Genomic DNA, 20,015 nt, shown 5'->3' with positions numbered 1-20,015 from the left:
AGTCTTTGCAGGCTAATATGCTAATGTTAGCATGTTGATCATTGGTCCAACATTAGCTAAAACCGCCACGCCTTTTACTTGAGAGCCTTTAATGTTTTTGTCCATTGTTGTGGAAAAAAAATATTACCAAGCACTGTTCAGGTAAAATCACTCAATCAGGTTTATTTATGAATTGTGCACAATACAGAGTAGGACAATCAATCATGAAGCAATTCTGGATGGAAAGCTCTGCCAGGCAGAGACAACATGAGTCTTATATAAAAGGACATTTCTACAATTTTTATAGTGAGAAGTGAAAAATTATCCCATACATTTTAAGACATTACATATTCATTCAGTCATTGAAACATTATTCTGTATGATGAAACAAAATCATATACACAGGATACAAAAACCCACTGGCATTCATCCCTTTATCGTTTTACCTCTGTTAGGTAGGAAACGTTACCCTGTAACCTCTCCTTGCCAGGGAGACGGTCATCTATGTGTTTTGTCATCTTTCACAAAACTTTAAAAGGATGAACTTGAAATAATGGTAAAGTACCAGCGGGATACCAAACCGTTTTCTAAGTAATTAAGTAACCGTTTTCTTCTAATTGTTTAAATATGTAATTATTTTAATCCCAAATTCATCTCTGCAAAATAAGAGCATGCATTTCAATTTTAGACATGCCTAACACGATAATTATGAATAATTTTATTTTATGTTGCTTATGTTAATGAAAACGTAGGTTTTACACTAATTTTAAATCCTAAATGTAAATTTAAATTCTAAATGTAATTTACGTGATATTAAGTCATCCTCCTATGAAAATCTAATTAAAATTTAATATAATCTCATCCTCTTTGATTTTAATATAACCCACGTTATAATAAACAAGTAAAATTTTAATGTTGCCCCATGTGATTCTAATGCCGACAATTCAAATTAAAACATCAGTGTGCGACCATGCTCATGGGTAGCACAAGTCACAAACTGCACAAAATTAAAAGAATCGATAACATTAAGAAATGACTGAGCCATAGGTGAAGAAGGACAACAGACATTAATATTAAAATCACCAACAATGAGAACTCGGTCATACCTTGGCATGATATCAGCCATGAAATCAGAAAAGTCATTTATAAAGTTTTTGTTGTACTTTGGTGGCCGATAGACTGCCGCACACAGCACAGTGTGAGAGCTGCCAAGTTCAGATAGGCTGATCTCAAAGCTAATCCCATAGTAGTTGTTTTACTGCTTACAAGTAAAACAACTTTTAAAAACAGTCACTATTCCTCCACCGGACCCCGACATCCTTGGAGCATTAAAATAGCCGCAGTTCCGCGGTTCAAGTTCTTTAAAAATGCTGGAGTCACCCAAACCACTTGTCCATAATTCTGTTATAAATAAAACATCAAATCAATGAGAGGCCAAAGTTTCATTTGTCAGCGACCAGGCATTTACCAAACCGATCCTGGCAGAAATCGGCGGGTCTACACCATCAGCTGGCGTCTGGTACTCTCGGCAAAGAGGCCGCAGGTTGCTAGGATTCACCCTGCGTCTACAGGGCCGAGGAGCGCAGGGCCCCTTGGGGCAGTCACCCCCAAACTGGAGCAGTGGCCAAAACAGAATCCCAGGAACAGCATCAGACATCTCAGTCCAGAAATGTGCAGTTCTAGGCACAGCCAAGATACTGCGGCTCCCAGGCTTCTGGTAGAGAACTCGAGCCAAGAGGATGAAAGAGTACACCTGCGGGAGGGTGAAAAGGGATTATATATATATATATATATATATATATATATATATATATATATATATATATACTTTGTCTGAGTATCTTGAAGTAGGTTTGATTTTAACTAGTGTTTCACCTTGCAGTAAACTACATTATTTTTTTCTTATGTGCACAACTATCAAACGTTTCCCAAATACAATGTGACCCCAACACTGAAACTGTGAGTTTCTGTAACAGTATATGTGGAGTAACTCAGGGAAATAACATGAACATACAATATTTAGGGCTCTCCAACAAGCACCATGATGTGCAGAAGTGCTCACATCCCATAATTATTTCTAGCATTTGCAATGCTGCAGCCACAAATTTCAAAATATTTTACAACCCAGATGATTACTACAGATCAACACAAAAACTGCTGCATAACTGTAAAGTGTAAGGAAAATAATTTGCAAACTTTCTACCTTTCTGATAACATTTTAAAACTTAGAAATCTGACTCGTTATCTGGGCCCTGTCAGAGAACTTGGGAACAGGAAATATAACAAGGCAAGTGATATCAGATCTGAACCTGTCCGAACAATATCAGATGATATATAGGGTGCTCACAGAAAGGAACATTTTAAGGCTGCTTTTAAAGCGGGTGTTTCTGCTTTTTAACAGAATTCCTTTTTACTCAAAAGAGTTAAAGCCAATTCTTAGGAGTTTAAGATAAATGGTGTTTTTTTTTCTCATTTCTGCCTTTGCAATGATTCTGCTTGAACATCTCTTTCTGTAAATATTTCTGTCTTTGTTCTGTAGACTATACTCGTTATCACAAAACATTAGGCAATATCAAGAACAGTTTGTTATAACTACATAATTTCTGAAGAAATTTAAACGGGGCCTGCCAAAGTGTGCCCGTCGGTTGGAACCCAGCACTCTGATGGTAAAAATTAGCCTCAATGCTAATTGAGGCTAATTAGCATTGAGGCTAATTAGCCTCGGCAAATGTCTATTTAGCAAATAGCAAAGCTATCTGCTAAATAGCAAAGCTAAATAGCAAATAGCTTTGCTTTCTAAATAGCAAAGCTATTTAGCTGCAAAGCACTAAATAGCATGTGGAGAATCACAAGCATGCAGAGTAACATGGATTTACTCCATTCAGTATGTTAAAATTAGTGTACAAGCTGAAATTAGCCAAAATGGTGATATTAGCCTATATGCAGCCAGTGGCATGTGGGCTATAACTAGCATGTTGTCTTACAATAACTTCCTCCATACAGTGTGCTAAACATGGTTAATAAATAAACAAAATGATTTTAGGAAAAAGGCTACTGTTAATGTGAGCAGTAGTTACATTAGCAATGTTTGTGATAATGTGTGTGCACTGCTTTTTGATTTTTACTTTTGTAAAAATAAAAATTAATTGTTTACTTCGTGACACTTGGTTACCAGTAAACACACTCATCTCTTAGCAACAGATTAGCAAAAAATTGTTATTGTTCAAAAAACATAGGATTTCTTCTGCTCTCTCTCAGACGTTTTACTTTATGGAACTTTGTGGAACTTGGTTACCAGAAAACGCGATCATCTCTTAGCAACAGATTAGCAACAAAAATTCTTATTGATCAAAAAAATATAAGATTTCTTCTGCTTTTTGAAATACCACTTATTTTATACTTGTTAAGAATTGTTGTTAAGAAGTTGGTGAATTTTGCAGAAAAGTTAATTTTTTTTGTCATAGTGGTAAATATATTATAAAACACACATTCAACACAAAAGTTAAAATCTCGACTTATACTTCGTGGCAGTTCGTTAGCAGTAGAAAACGCTTATCTCTAATAACAAGTTATATAGTTTATAAAACATAAGCTCTTTCGAAATAATGCTTACCTGATTAGATAGAAGACATTTACCATTGGTACATTTTGCAAAAGTAAAAAATCTTAAGTTTACTTCGTAGCACTTGGTTACCAGTAAACACACCCATCTCTTAGCAACAGGCTAGCAACAAAAATTCGTATTGATCAAAAAACATATTTCTTCTGCCCTTTGGAAATACCACTTATTTTATACTTAAGAATTGTGTAGTTGGTGAATTTTGTAGAAAAGTTCATTCTTTTTGTCAGTTTTAAATATTTTATAAAGCAAACATTCAACACAAAAGTAAAAATCTCTACTTTGTTGCAGTTCGTTACCAGTAGAAAACGCTTATCTCCTAAAACCAAATTAATAGCAAGTTATATAGTTTATAAAACATAAGCTCTTTCGAAATAAAACTTACCTGATTAGATAGAAGGCATTTACCGTTGGTACATTTTGCAAAAGTAAAAATCTTAAGTTTACTTCGTGGCACTTGGTTACCAGTAAACACACCCATCTCTTAGGAACAATTTAGCAACAAATATTGTTATTGTTCAAAAAACATAAGATTTCTTCTGCTCTTTTGAAATAGGCCTACTACTTATCTTACACTATTTAACGAGAACTATGCAGTTGCTGAATTTTGCAGAAAATTTTTGTTTTTTGTTTGTTTTTAGTGGTAAATATATTGTATAACAGACATTCAACACAAAAGTAAAAATCTGATTTATACTTCATTGCAGTTCATTACCTTTAGAAAAAGCTCATCTCTTAACACCAAATTAATTATAGGTGTAGAGCAGTGTTTCCCAACCCTGGTCCTCAAGGCACACTGACCTGCATGTTTTAGATGCTCCCCTGCATCATCAGCACACAAGATTGCAATTGATGGCTGATTAACAGAGTTTTGCAGATTTGCAATCATCTGAATGTGGTGTGTTGAAGCAGGGCAACATCTAAAACATAAAAGGTCAGTGTGCCTTGAGGACCAGGGTTGGGAAACACTGTTGTAGAGCAATAGGTGCCTTACAGGCATTGCATGGAAGCATTGAAAAACAGTGTAAACATTGGTGTTTATGCTATGACAAAGATGGACTTTGTTTATTACAGGTTACTTCTGAAAGTGCTTGATTTCACTCAATTTTATTTTGGGGTATCTGAGTTGCTGTACTCAAATGCACCCCAGATTTTTAAATAAAAGAATAAATAAGTAAATGATAAGATTATTTTGATTCCCCAATAAAATATCAGGCTGCAGTGAAACTATAATAAATAACCAGTGGGTAAAACATGACAAACAATGGCTCAGTTCACCCAGGTGAAAAAAAGTATACTTTAGTATATTTCAAACATACTTAAATTTGTGAAAGTACACTCTAAGTATACTAAGTATTAAGTGTACTACCTATAAGTATATCTGAAGTATACTAAAAGTATACTTGTACCAATTTCGAAATTAGAACTTTAAACACACTTAAACATAATTGTACCAAAATACACTTTTAATATATTAAATAAAAGTATACTTTAAGTGAACAAAATATATCTTTGCCCAAGTGTAAATATACACTTTCTCAAGTATATTTAAAAATATTTTGTGTATATTTAAACATATATGCTCAAATATAATTTTTAAAAATTCACTTAACACTACTTTAGATGATTAATTTCAGTATGTTTTAAATTACATCTCAGTGTAAATTTTAGGCTAATAAAGTATGCCTTAATTTTCTTTATTTAACCAGGTGAACCCCATTGAGATCCAGATCTCATTTTCAAGAGGGACCTGGGCAGAAGTCTGCATCACGCAGACTTGATGGCTGCGTGATGCAGCCATGATTACAAAATAAAACTAATTGATACATATGCAGAAGTATGTCTTTTAGGCACCTTTAAAGTGTGTTTAATGTAATATGTAGGCATACTTTTTAAGTACCTAAAAAGTATGAATTTTTAAGTACCTTAATTATCTTTTACTATTTATTAAAATTGCATACAATAAAAAAAAATGATAATCATGATGTAATTTTTAAGAAAGTACTGTTAAGGAAGAATTTTTATATTACTGTTAAATTTAGCAAAACTCTGGCTCTGATACTTCCTTTTGATCCCGGGTTTTCTCGCGTGGCCACGTGCGGGGACAAAAACACAACAATGCGTGTTGACGTCACAGAATTACAGGATTTAATCCAATCAGAAGTAAATATAAGATAGTACAGGAAACTGAAGAAACACAGATACAAACATTGTTACCTGAGACAAGAAGACAAAGAAATATCAAGGACGTCCTTGGAGAAAGAGCTGGTGCAGAAGTAAAATAAATCAGCTTTTTTCTGAATTGTTTCCCTTGTGCACAAACTTTTATACCTGTAGGTGTGTTTACCTCTTTAATGTATTCAAATAAGGCGTATCTCTACTTGACCAATTGGAAGACATCTCTGGCCCTGTTAAATTTTAGAAAAAGTCCCGCAGTTTGGTCGCAAGATCAAACACCTTTTGTTAAATAAGGTAGAAGCAGACTCTCTGAATTCATGGTGGTTTATGGCTTTTCACAGATCAGTGTGAAAAGCTAGAACTTCCTACTGATTGTTTCCCAACAGACAAAGAGCAGATCAGAAGATCTTGACAAACCATCTGCTTTAACTACAGTAAAATATATCAATAGGTCAGAATATGTTATAAATTTAAACTATAATTATGGTATTTCAATCAAGTCATGATAAATTCTAAAACTAACTTATTTTAAATTTATTTTCTTAACACTATCCGGCCTCCCGTGGCTCTACAGCCATCTGGGCAAAGAGAAACAGATGCAGGAACCTCACAGGTAGCTGTGAAATTCTGGTTTCTCTTCTGCTCTGCCCGGAACAAACCTTTAATACTTTATTTTTAATTCAATGTAAAGTTCTCCAAAAACCCAACTTGTTCTTCTGCACTCAGCATCTCCAAAGTTTAGTTCTGATATCAAACCAAAAGCAATAGATAATAAACAGAAAATAATGAAGTACAATTCCTGTTTCTAATTAGGAATTAGAAACAAATAAGAATTAAGACATTCATTCACCATAAACCTAAGTATTTTCTAATACTAAACAAAACCTTTTCATGTGACTCTAATATAGTCAGAAATAATACAATTTCAAATACATTCATCATTAACTAAATTAATTCTAAAACAAGATAATAGAATTTTTAGTCAAAACATGCTATTAATAACTAAGAAAAATGTCTTACAAATTAAATGTTAGTGATTTAAAACATTTTCTGTTATATTCAGTTTTTTTGCACCATGTCAGATGTTAGTTCTGGAAGATTTCTCATCCTGGTTACGTGAACCGACCAAAGTTCCCTTTCTCACAGTAATTCAAGTGATTCTGTCCTCCACCTTCCTGCATATGTTAATTTATGACCTCCTGTCTTTAATGATAAGACCCCAGGGGTCTGAGCTGAAGCTCTCCTGCAGATCCTACAGTTCTTCGGGTTTTAAATCACTCACACAAACCTGTTCAAACTTAAGAAATTCGTTCTAAAAGGTTTAAACTGTGTTAAACACTCAAAATAATAATTTTTCTCAACAGTCCCCCTTTTGAGGTCTGAGATACACAGACCTCACAAATAAATTGATTAGGCCTTCCAATATAGGAACAAAAAAAATTCCGTGTACTAGAATAACATTTACCTTCTTATACAGTCCCCCTTTTCAACAGGACCCCTCAGCTCCACATCCCCCTCATCTGCAGCACCACAGTAAAGCATCTGATAGGGAGGCGGAGCAAGTGGGCCTCTGCTACCCTTAGCAGTTTTATGCATCTAAAATTAAACTCCTTATTTTACCTGTAGATGATAAATTTGTTCTGTCCAGTAATTTAATACTCACCTGAAGTATTGCAAAAATTTGTAACAATCTCAATTTAAATGTAAAAATACCTATTAACCTTTTAAAAATCCTATAACTCAATTATTTCAAAACAAGCAAAACACATTACAAATCATCACCCAAAAATGATAAAATGGAAAAATGACTGAGGTACACAAAACTTACCAAAGATGGACACTAATCACAAAATCAATACTGATCATAACAATTACAATCCTTCAACAGTGTAAAAAGCAACACCAAAAACAAAGCTGTCAAGGAAAAAGAAATTAGAACACATAAAAATCAATTACACATTTCCTTTTTTTTACAGAATTCAATAATAGTCTTAGAGTCTGTGTCTTTCTTCTTTGTCTTTCCTCAAAAACAAAAGAAGTTCTTCGTCCAGAAATGATCTAAAAATACGCGCGAAAAAAGAAACGAAAGTTCATTGAGTTCGCAAGAAAAGACGAAAATACGCAAAAGAGAGAAGATGTGTTAACGGTGATGATCCTCTTGTAACTTGATTTCCTCGTCGGGTTTAAACCTCAGGTTCCCACCTGAGTGTCCGTTGCTCACTGAAAATTGGATTTATTGTGCCAATATAACAGTGAGTTTAAGGAGAAGGTGCAATCTCCTTTTTCAATTAAGGACACCGGAAACAGGATTATTGTGCCTGTCCGGGCCTTTCAAACCTTGAAGCCCTGGAGATAAAAGTGGTCGTGGCAGGAATCCCTGCTACACTCCTGTCTGGAACTGCCGATCCCCCTCGGTTCTGGGAAGTGCCTGCCGACGCTCCTCGTCTGAAGTTGCAGATCTTCTTGTACGTCTCGGAGCGCGTTGTGGCTCCTCAGCTGTTGTGCAGTGACTCCAATGGAACCAGGTGTCTCCTTTCCCTTGCAGACGGACAGCGTGCGACGTCCTCTCCACAATCCGGTAAGGTCCAGTGAAGCGGGGTTCAGACCACTTCCTTTTGATGACCTTAAGGCGCACCCAGTCGATTCCTGGAATTGGTCCTGAGCCTCGATGTTCCTGTGACGTCTGGTATTTTGCAAACTCTGTTGCCAGAACCTGTGACTCACTAAAAACATAATTATGAAATAAATGTGCAGGTTCACCTGTCCATTCTGGAATCCGAGTGCAGGTGTTGGAAACATCCTTCTTGTGTGGAGCTCATATGGACCCTGTTGATTTGTTAATGGACATTCAAACAAACATCCAATAATAAGCGATGCATTTACCCAATTTAAATTTAGACTGTGCACAGTTTATAGCCAATTTTGTTTTATTTACTCTCTCAACCTTGCCTTGTGATTGGGGATAATATACTGTACCGAATAAATGGGTCAATCCGAGCATCTGTTCCACATTCTGCAGATCTTGATTCCTAAAAGGAGTACCATTTACTCACCTGATCTTCGTTAGAAATCCATAGCGTGGAATATAATGATTGATCAAGCAGAATATGAAAGCTTTGCTGTCTTCTTTGCGCTGGCCACGCCTCCAGGTATCTTGAGTATTGCGTCCAGAGGGATTAATACCTACCAGCGTCAGCATATCTATCCTTTAACCCCGTCTTTGAGAAAAGATACCACCTGTGCTCCAGGTTTTCATCACCTGTGAAATCCTTTCATGCCAAGTCCATAGACTTCTTGAAGAACCTGGAGTCTCATATCCGGAGAAAGAATCACCTTACCATTCAGTCCTTGTCTGAGTCGGTCATTAACTGACTCCTTATTGCTCATCAGAAAGCTCCAGTGGTGACACCCCCTTTTTGTGTTAAAATATCTTGTACAGATGATTCTATTCCACCTGCTTCAGTTCTAATACTTACCATTTAAAGGAATGACAAGAATCAAACAGCCTTCTTGGCTGCGTTTGTCAGTGGCAGCGCCTTCTGCTGTCACTCTTGTCCTGCTTTCTTCATGACCCCTGTTTCAATCACAATAACAAATTAACACAGGAATAATGCTTCTACCAATTTCCATTTCAGTATCATATTTTATGCGTTTTTTAAGAACCCTGCATTTGTTGTCTTCTATCTTTTTGACTAAAGTCCCAGTTAAACGTCGTTAAACTCAAGTCCTAAAAGGAGTGTGGGTTTTAATATATGTATCTTTTTAAATCTCTCTATCTCACTGTTTACTCAATGTCACATGCTGTTTTATTTCAATTATGTAAAGCACTTTGAAATGCCCTGCTACTGAAATGTGCCACACAAACAAAATTCAATTTATGGATTGGTTCTGTTCCTGAAACTCACCACTTAAATCTTAAAGTAGTGCATATGCTGCTTTTATTTCATATTTACAACAGGAACCGTCTGTGTACAGACTTCTCAAATCTTTCACTTGTGGCACTCAGATGTGCTCTCCCCCTGTTTCTGAGGCAGAACTGTGTGCACTCAGTTCAGCCACAGAAACATCCAAACTAAATTGCAAATGGCAACGAGTTAGAGCCAATCGTTATCAGGATAATCTAGGAGCATAGTTCCTACCATTCCTAGCCATACAAAGAAAGTGCAGCATGTCCACCACAGTCATATCCCAGGGTGATTCAAACTCACAGCTCTGTGACTTGCAGACATCTAAATGATTTGAAACAACAAAAATGAAAATGAAAAAAAAAAAAAATATCAAAACTAAAAGAAGCTCTGTTCCTGGAGACTGACAGCTCAGATGTACACAGTGTATAACACTCACTAACTGAATGTGATAACAATTATGTGCAGCCTTTACCCAAGAACACAGTGTAAGTGCATTTAACAAAATATCATTCCTTTCTTTACTGAATAAAAGCTTGACCTCTAATAAGTAACACTCGGGCCAGCTTCTGTTGTCCCCTCCACTGCAGCAGACTTATGTAAACGACCAAAAGAGGAGGACCCAGTAAAAAATCAAAAGCAACAGGTGTGATGTCAGCATGCCCCAAGTCAGTGGGACATGTGTCCCAGAACACTATATTTCATATGTTTCATGGATGGGAGAAGAAAAAGCGAGGAGCAGGACTATATCGTCAGTCTAGAATCAACAGGGAGCATGAAATTACACCTCCCAATAACTAAGGCTATGAGCCAGAGTGCAGAGCCAAAAGACCATAAGGCACTGCCACTTCTAGTATGCTTTTGAGTCAAACTCATGCACCAGCAACAGCTACTTAGGCACAAAAATGCAAAAACATGTTCCAGGCACTACCTACTAAAGTTACATCAAACTACTCCTGGAAGTATTCTGTCCAATTAAGTAATTTAAACAGGGTGGCATGGGAAAAGGTCAAAAATCAGCCCAGAGAACACAAGTGTTCGGATCTAGGGTTTCCAAAGTGAGAAGCAGGACCAAAGCTTGGTGTGTTCATTCGTGTCCAGCTGTCATCCAGGTGCTCCACTGATAACTGCAGCAGAAAATGTCCATGTGTAAAATCATGCACAAGCGTGTGCAAAAATGTGGCGACAGGCAGAGTCCAGCGTACTGCAGAGAAAAGAACCACTGATTTTATGCAGTCAGAGAGGTCAGTGTTCAGTATGGAGTGTGCCACTCCTACAACCACCACAAAATGGCAACAAATGTCCATCATTCTTGACGTCGATCAGGAGATCTGGCAGTGATCTCAGATCAAAAGGTCCTACGTGTGTGTCAATATCGTCCAGCTTGTTTGCACTGTGCATCACATCATGGGACCGACGCAGGATCTGGTGCTTCTCTTGGCAGTTATATGTCAGCCGTACTGCCTCCAACAGGAATATGAAGCTTGTGTGGGCATTGTCGAACCCAGTGGCCTTGTTCACCACAATAAAAACACATGTCCCTGCAGTTCACACCTTGTTGACCCTTACCCCTCACACCTGAAAAACCGAGTGCGTTTCTCCTTGTGCCACGCCAGCCTGGAGCTAAATTCTGCCAAGATGCAGCTGCATACATGCGAGGGCCAGAATATGTTGCTGGAGCAGGAACCCGACCCAAAACAGGTGGAAAATTTTCTGATAATGCATCAACTCCCACCTGCATTCGTTTTTCATGTTTCATCACTTTGTATCTAGCCTCCTTTATCTGAAGCTTAAGCAATTGTTTCTTTAACCGCTCCAGCTCATCAACCTCAGTCCTCTCCGCATCCTGAAACATATGCAAATGATGTAACAGATGTTTCTCCCACTCAGCATGATCACAACCTATCAGCTCCCGATTTTGGGTCATCTTTTCAGCTACAGAAGAAGGGACACCAGCTAGGATCGCCTGACGAAATTGTTCCCTCTGCTCCGAATGATTAGCCGGATGTAATCCCGTATGTTTAATCCAGATTTCAATACCCCTGTCCAAATAGAGTCTGGGACTATTAGTAAGGTCCCAAGTAAATTTTGGAATAAACAAAGGAGCCAAGAGGGGGAAAACAATCCCTACATTAAAGCTCTGTTTATGGAGATGAACTGTTCCTTGCCAAAAAACCAAGCAACGAGCCCATTCGTGCCTGATCTGCTCTGCCTTCTCCAGGTTTTTAAAAGCGGCTCCCTTAGTGAACAAACCAGCCTCACGAAGGTCTGACCGGGCTGCAGTCTCATCTGCGACTGCCCGTTTCAAAGCCTGACTTAAAATTAGGCCCAAAGGCATTTCGGTATTTAAAAGTTTATGCTGTTGTAGTACTTCCCGTTTCAAATCGTCTGCCGTCACTTTAACTGTGTTCCACCCCAATTGTTCCAAAACGCTAAGTAAACCTGTGATCTGTTCATTCAAAGATTTCCACGGACCCAGACCATAGGAATGGCCAATAACACCACTGTGCAACACAGCATCCATAATAACGTCACAACAAAAGCGCCGCACAAAACAAATTCCAAACTCACACAAACAGCAGTTTTCAAACGCAGCGTCCCACTCACACTGATTCGCTCACACAGCGCCACAGACACACAGAGCTCTTTACATACAAACAGCACAGATACAGAGAAAAAGAGAGAACAAGAGAGACAGGCTCAGGTAACAGGAAAAACGAAGAAAAGAGGAACACATTTTGGAGCCGGCTAAAATATAGTTCTACTGCAACGCAAGAAATTCCCAACAACTTCTCAATTTTCAGAGTCGGGTCAAAACTCAATTTCAATATGTTCTTCCATCAATCCGCCCAGCTACATAATTTACGAAGAGCCAGCGAAGAAGGCGACATGAAAACCCGGCCAAATAATAATTTATCAAAAGTCTCTTCAGCCAATTTAACCCTTAAAATTATCAGTCCTTGAGGAACGAGCAAAATTCCCTGGCCGAATCAAGCCAATCCTACAACTAGAACACACAAAATTAAATCCAATTAAATTTGTTAGTTTACAGGCACAGTAAAATTCCTGCAGGCCACAAATTAAAGCCTAGCTTGAGACAGAGACTGCGCCGTTTCCCTGTTTGAGCCCGCCACCGGCTCCCTGTAGTGTGTATTCATTCATTAACATTAAACTATGTTTGCTCTTTTCGGGGGGAATTTTCTATGACATTGCAGAGAATTCCATAATTCTGCGGCGTCGCACAGCAAAGGGAAGTCGGAAGTGTCAAACGAAGCGGCGCCGCCCGCAAACTTAACACAGGCTTACCAGACCGCAGCGTCAGACCCAGACGAATTAAAAAGTCCCCACAGGCGCACGTCCGAAACTTCGGAACCGGTACGAGCCCCCAAATGTTAAGGAAGAATTTTATATTACTGTTAAATTTAGCAAAACTCTGGCTCTGATACTTCCTTTTGATCCCGGGTTTTCTCGCGTGGCCACGTGCGGGGACAAAAACACAACAATGCGTGTTGACGTCACAGAATTACAGGATTTAATCCAATCAGAAGTAAATATAAGATAGTACAGGAAACTGAAGAAACACAGATACAAACATTGTTACCTGAGACAAGAAGACAAAGAAATATCAAGGACGTCCTTGGAGAAAGAGCTGGTGCAGAAGTAAAATAAATCAGCTTTTTCTGAATTGTTTCCCTTGTGCACAAACTTTTATACCTGTAGGTGTGTTTACCTCTTTAATGTATTCAAATAAGGCGTATCTCTACTTGACCAATTGGAAGACATCTCTGGCCCTGTTAAATTTTAGAAAAAGTCCCGCAGTTTGGTCGCAAGATCAAACACCTTTTGTTAAATAAGGTAGAAGCAGACTCTCTGAATTCATGGTGGTTTATGGCTTTTCACAGATCAGTGTGAAAAGCTAGAACTTCCTACTGATTGTTTCCCAACAGACAAAGAGCAGATCAGAAGATCTTGACAAACCATCTGCTTTAACTACAGTAAAATATATCAATAGGTCAGAATATGTTATAAATTTAAACTATAATTATGGTATTTCAATCAAGTCATGATAAATTCTAAAACTAACTTATTTAAATTTATTTTCTTAACACTATCCGGCCTCCCGTGGCTCTACAGCCATCTGGGCAAAGAGAAACAGATGCAGGAACCTCACAGGTAGCTGTGAAATTCTGGTTTCTCTTCTGCTCTGCCCGGAACAAACCTTTAATACTTTATTTTAATTCAATGTAAAGTTCTCCAAAAACCCAACTTGTTCTTCTGCACTCAGCATCTCCAAAGTTTAGTTCTGATATCAAACCAAAAGCAATAGATAATAAACAGAAAATAATGAAGTACAATTCCTGTTCTAATTAGGAATTAGAAACAAATAAGAATTAAGACATTCATTCACCATAAACCTAAGTATTTTCTAATACTAAACAAAACCTTTTCATGTGACTCTAATATAGTCAGAAATAATACAATTTCAAATACATTCATCATTAACTAAATTAATTCTAAAACAAGATAATAGAATTTTTAGTCAAAACATGCTATTAATAACTAAGAAAAATGTCTTACAAATTAAATGTTAGTGATTTAAAACATTTTCTGTTATATTCAGTTTTTTTGCACCATGTCAGATGTTAGTTCTGGAAGATTTCTCATCCTGGTTACGTGAACCGACCAAAGTTCCCTTTCTCACAGTAATTCAAGTGATTCTGTCCTCCACCTTCCTGCATATGTTAATTTATGACCTCCTGTCTTTAATGATAAGACCCCAGGGGTCTGAGCTGAAGCTCTCCTGCAGATCCTACAGTTCTTCGGGTTTTAAATCACTCACACAAACCTGTTCAAACTTAAGAAATTCGTTCTAAAAGGTTTAAACTGTGTTAAACACTCAAAATAATAATTTTTCTCAACAGTACCCAATCCATTTTCAGATGTGTGATGTAAATCCTGATAATCAACGGCATTAGCTCCAGTTCACACTCCAGATCAGATGGTGGCGATATTGCACACTTTCATTTATTTAAAAAAACGGCACAAAGAGTAGAAAAAACTTGAACGCAGGGAAGATAACAAGCGCTGTTCATATTCGACATTTTTACTCGCATAATATTGCCTTCAAAGTAGAGGGCCTTGACAATAGTTACGAATTTTGGTAAATTCAAGCTGGTGACGTCAGGTTACATTATGTTGCATTCAATGTTATCGGAAAAAAGAGATTCCGATAACAAATCGGACATTAAGCGCAAATCAGACATGCACTTAATGTCCGATTTACCATAACTATTTATTGAATTCATAGTCGCCAGCTGGGGTGGCAACAAGGGTGGCAAGGCTCTCATTTGGGGTGGCAAATGCCACCCCAGCAGATCCGCCCCTGCTTGTATGTAGTTCTTTTTAAATTTGTTTTTGCGGGATTTTTCTGCCATAGTTCGAGTCACGTTCTATGACTTGAGGTGGTCGGTAAACACCCTTGCTAGCTAGCAAACTAGCTTCTTATTTTTGCTATATTTTGTCAAATGTATTACTAGTTGAATGAACGACGTTTGTATTTGCCACTAGCTTTCTTCTGTTGCCAACCCTGTCAGCAGGATTCCTCTATCATTCCCTTTGTTGAAAGTTTTTTTTTGTTTTGTTTTTTGCCCTAAATTTCATTCAAACTGGCAATAAAAATACCCTGTCACAGGACGCTGAATGTAGATCATAAGTTCAGTGTGATGGACTGAATCTGATCATAATATGCCCAACGACGAAGTAAAATTGAGAAAAGACTGCTGGGCAAGAGGCCTCTAGATGTCATCATAACATCATAAATTATTTAGCCCTCAATTCAACTTCTAACAACTTTATTTGTCCCAGTGGCCCAATTTATCTGTAGCCTTGTAGTCAATTCATTCACCTTTTTACTAGTCAAAACCAGTCACAACTCCCTAAAAAAAAGAAACATTCCATATTGCTAAAATATAATAAAATACACCAACACCTTCATGTCGGCTGAGGGAAAGCTGAGTTCAGGTTTTTAGGTGTCTTGGCTGTTTTTTTGTAGTTTTCTCTAGAAGGATTGTAACATTCCCACTACAGCAATGTTTTCATAAAACCAAACTAAAGATAACAGGTTGGAAACAGTTGCTGTGGCTTTCATAACAAATGTTTTATTTGGTTGAAATTGGGAATACTCACGTTTCCTGTTAGACTGATTTCCTATCAATGAGACACTAAGTACATAATATATGAAACCTTCACTTCCTTCTAGAATAAAGACTGAACAGATTTAGAAAGTAAATATTGCGTTATTATAAGTCATACAAAAACAAACATGGGGAAAACAACTGACTGAACGCTGCTCTGAATCCGGGCCGTAGAGGACTTTGGCTCCTACTCGCCTTGTTACTTAAATAAATGCAGTTTTTTATTGTTATCGTTATGTCTTAGCTTTTATTTTAATTAAATTAGCATTTTTTTCTATCAGCTTAGCTTGAATAAAAACTATTTGATATGACAGACGCTTCTCGGATAAATGGCTTTTTTATGTCTGCTGCGTGACTACAGTACAGTCAGGAGTCAAACAGGGCAACCTGCAGACGAGTCTCAGAAGGAGCAAAGCGAGGACTGGCTCTACAAGCCGAGCTTTCCTTCATGCCTTTTCCAAAAAATACAACAAAAAAAAAAATCTAGATTTTTAAAAAATTTATTTGTGGCTTGAAGGATGAAGCCAAACATAAATAATGATTTTTAAAAAATCTAGAATTTTAACATTTTTTATTTTCATTCTATTTTATTTCACCGGTGCAGTTGGGCATATGTTTGTATTCTTTGCTGAATCAGCATAACAGAACCTGAGTAGCACAGAAATGATGCTATTTCACTTTGATAATGACAAAAACAAAACAAAATATCTTTAATGTAAAAGAGAAAATTGATTTTTCCAAAAATAAAAACAATTAAAAAATGCAGTAAGTGCTTATTCACCTCTTTCAAGTCCTCCCACAAATCCTCTATCGGACTTTGACTGGGCCACTCCAGATCATCCACCTTGCTGTCTTCAAACCGTTTCTGTGCAACTTTGGCTGGAAATGTTCTCCAGATCCGCTTTTCTCTTACAGACGGAAACAAATTGTCCTCCAGGAATCACATTTCACTGCCTTCATGTTACCTTCTACCTCCACCGGCCCTCTTGCAAATTTTTAACTTTTGGAGCTCAGACATCTCTACGTTTTTTTCTATGACATTTCTGAGATTAATCTCAAAATGTGTGAGTTTTTTTGGAGGAAAGTTACTCCTTTTTTTTTTCTTTTTTTTTACTTTTCTCTACAATTACCCCAACATGTCATTGTATCCATGAGATCGATAGTTCAGGAAGAGGTACTTCACTGTAGCACTCAGGCTCAGTTTGTGATCCTTGAAAGGTCTCAATCTTAAACTACTGCTGCAATATTTGAATCCCTTGTGTACAAGAGAAACTGCCATGTATGGCTTAAGGCTTCAATTTTATGGGGTAAGGTGTTATTGGTGGATGGGAAAAGCTCTGCAAGGGAGAGAGAAGATGCTGAGTTCAGCATCTTCCATTGACAGGCTGTTGTTCATATCACACAGACTCTGCGTCCCTTTTTTTTTTTTACCTTGAACACAGACTGAAAAGCATCCAAGCATTTTCAAAAGTTATTGTGCAGTTTCATGTAAGTAGTTCAGGCTACCATTTGCACCTGAGTTTATTGCTGATTAAATAACACAAAAACAAAGAAATTGACTCGGATCTCTAATATATTTATTCCTCAATTTTAGGCTAAAATGGGTTTAAAAAATATGCGAGAATGTCCTACTGCAATAAAACGTTAATACAGTTTAGGGCTTCTTACTATGGGGTGCTGCTTAAAGTTTCACAGTCAAAAATTAACAGTAATAATCTTATGGAGTCAAACATTAGCTTCTCACAAGAGGAGAAAAATAGGGGTTGACTTTTCAAAGTCATAATTTCACCATGTTATACGTTAATCTATGAATGTCAGTTCCAAACTAAATATTAGTTTACAAACAAAATATTACGCTTCAAGCTAAATAGTTTTTAAAAAAATGTAGCTTTAAGTTACATATTTAGCTTCAAAATAAAAATATTTAAAATTTTAGCTAGCTATACCTAAATATTTAGCTTCGCAATATTCGCATTTAACAATTTGAAGCTAAATATAAATAAAAGAAACTGGTACTCAGCAAGCTGAGTTAGTTTACAAACTAAATATTTAATTTGGAGCTAAATATTTACAAATTAAGTATTTAGCTCCAAGCTAAAAATACTTAGCTAGGAAGTTAAATATTTCATTAGGGAGACAAATATTTAGCTTGCTAGCTTTATGTTTAGTTTGAGGCTACATATTTAGCTTGTTAGTGAAATATTGAGTTTAAAAATGACAATTATAATTGTATGGTAAAAATATAATAAATGAACCCCGGATTTTTTTTCTCTCTCTTTCACGACAGACTGAATAACCCAAATTACTGCTGTTAGGTTTTTACTGTGTAATTTTACAAATGGCGTCCCATATTTTACATCTTGTATTTGTTGGGGTATTTAAGACAGAGGTACATATAAGACTATATTTAGAGAACAGAAAGACACTATTATTATTCCTTCAAATAATGTAAGGATAATAAAGTGAAAACGTCAAATAGCGCACTTTTAGCCTGCTTAAAGCTGTAGTGTTAGAGCAACGCAAAGTGACAGAGGTTTAGAAGGAGGGGGAGGGACCAAGAGAAAGTGACTGCAGGTGCAGAGAGAGAGGACACCTAAAGAGGGGAAACAGTTTAGTGGAGTGCCTGAGAAGAAGTCTTCCCTCTGAGAACATTAAAACCACCCCGACAAAATTCACCTCTTTTAAACTCCCTCTGACGACTCGGGGTTTGGCATCGCACATCGTCCTGCTGCCGGATACCCACTCATCAGTTTACACCTCGCCTCTCGCCTCGAGTCTGCCGGGCATCACTTCCGACGGGATGTTCTCGCTGTGAACATGGAGTTTCCCCGTCCTCTGCTGGTGGATACCTCCCAGCGTCTCCTCCGTCGCCCCAGCGCCGCCGCCGACCGGCTCCTAGCCGCATACGCTCCACAGCTCAGCAGTTTCTCGGGGCCACTGGAGAACCGGCTGGCGGCTCTGGACTCCCAGGAGCCAGCGGGACTGCACCGAGAGCCCAGCACCTGACAGACAGGTAAGCCCGCAATGTGTGTAGCTACTGTTTTACCGGACATGCATGCAGGAACAAAACTCATCCTATAAACTCATATCTGATAAAGGTTATGCAAAAAAATATGTGAACTCGTTGTCCTATTTGACCTTTAATGAACTTACAGAGGATTACTGATTTCTTTTCCTTTTGCATCCAGTTCTTTATGTGAAATGTAAGGAAAAATATACTCTTTTTGTAAGCACTCTTTCCATTTTTTACTGGTAAATAACACATTGGGGCAGCGAGGAACATCTCAAGGTCTCATCCAAGTTACTGTCCACAGAATACATGAAACATTCACTTGTCTTGTTTACATTTTCTAAATCTGACAGCACGCAGCAACTTCAACAGCATTCAACCATTCATTTTAATGCATTCAAATCAATCTCAGTTTAAACGAAAAGCTGTAACCGAGGGCAACTTCTTCCACACCTACAAGGTTACAGCGCAGAGCAAAAGTATTCACACTGGTTGTAAACATTTCCTCAGTGTGATCAAGTTACCGGCACAATATTCAATCTGATGGAGTCTAAAACATTTTAAATGTAAAAAAAAAATAATCATTTGAAAGTTTAGTATTAGTTGTCCAATGTCACAGTGTTTGAATGGCCCAGTCAAAGTCCAAATGCAAACCCAACTGAGAAACAGTGACAAGATTTGGTAACTGATGTTGCTTTACCATCCAATTTGAATTTGATCTATTTTCCAAAGAATATGTTGTATAAGTTTATCTGGGAAAAGTTGTCAAAAGGACACAATTACTTGTCAAACTTGTGAAGAGGTTAAAATTAACTAAAGATTTGTTTATATTTGTGTCTCGATTAAAAAAAAATAGAATCCTAAACTTTGCTAAACAGCAGAGTTGGTATCTGAAATACTTCACATCATAAAATATGAAATCTTATTGACTTCCTAGAGTTGGATCTTACTGATGTGGAGAGCAGAGAGACCCTGGAGCCGTCATTTTCCTGTACATTATTAAGTTTGCTGTTTGCTGATAAACGACTCAGAAGTGGGAGAGCGATTTACTCTTTATTTCTGCAGTGGAGATTTTCCTGCCTTTTGTTCTAGGCATGAGGGAAATTTTAAATAATTAGTGACCAACACAT

General features: G+C 37.4%; 1 long non-coding RNA gene across 1 annotated transcript; it reads right to left on the bottom strand.

Moving 5' to 3' along the window:
- Positions 1-136: 136 nt before the first annotated feature.
- Positions 137-3,662, bottom strand: LOC145550536 (uncharacterized). The gene is made up of 2 exons (XR_014086439.1): positions 3,593-3,662; positions 137-1,732 (listed from the first exon to the last, which is right to left on the bottom strand). It is a non-coding gene; the product is annotated as an uncharacterized LOC145550536 (long non-coding RNA).
- Between the last annotated feature and the right edge of the window lie 16,353 nt (positions 3,663-20,015).

The sequence above is a fragment of the Poecilia reticulata genome, chromosome 1 (assembly GCF_904066995.2).
Source record: "Poecilia reticulata chromosome 1, P_reticulata-male-v2, whole genome shotgun sequence".
NCBI lineage: Eukaryota > Metazoa > Chordata > Actinopteri > Cyprinodontiformes > Poeciliidae > Poecilia > Poecilia reticulata.
This window is presented reverse-complemented; position numbering and strand designations above follow the sequence as displayed.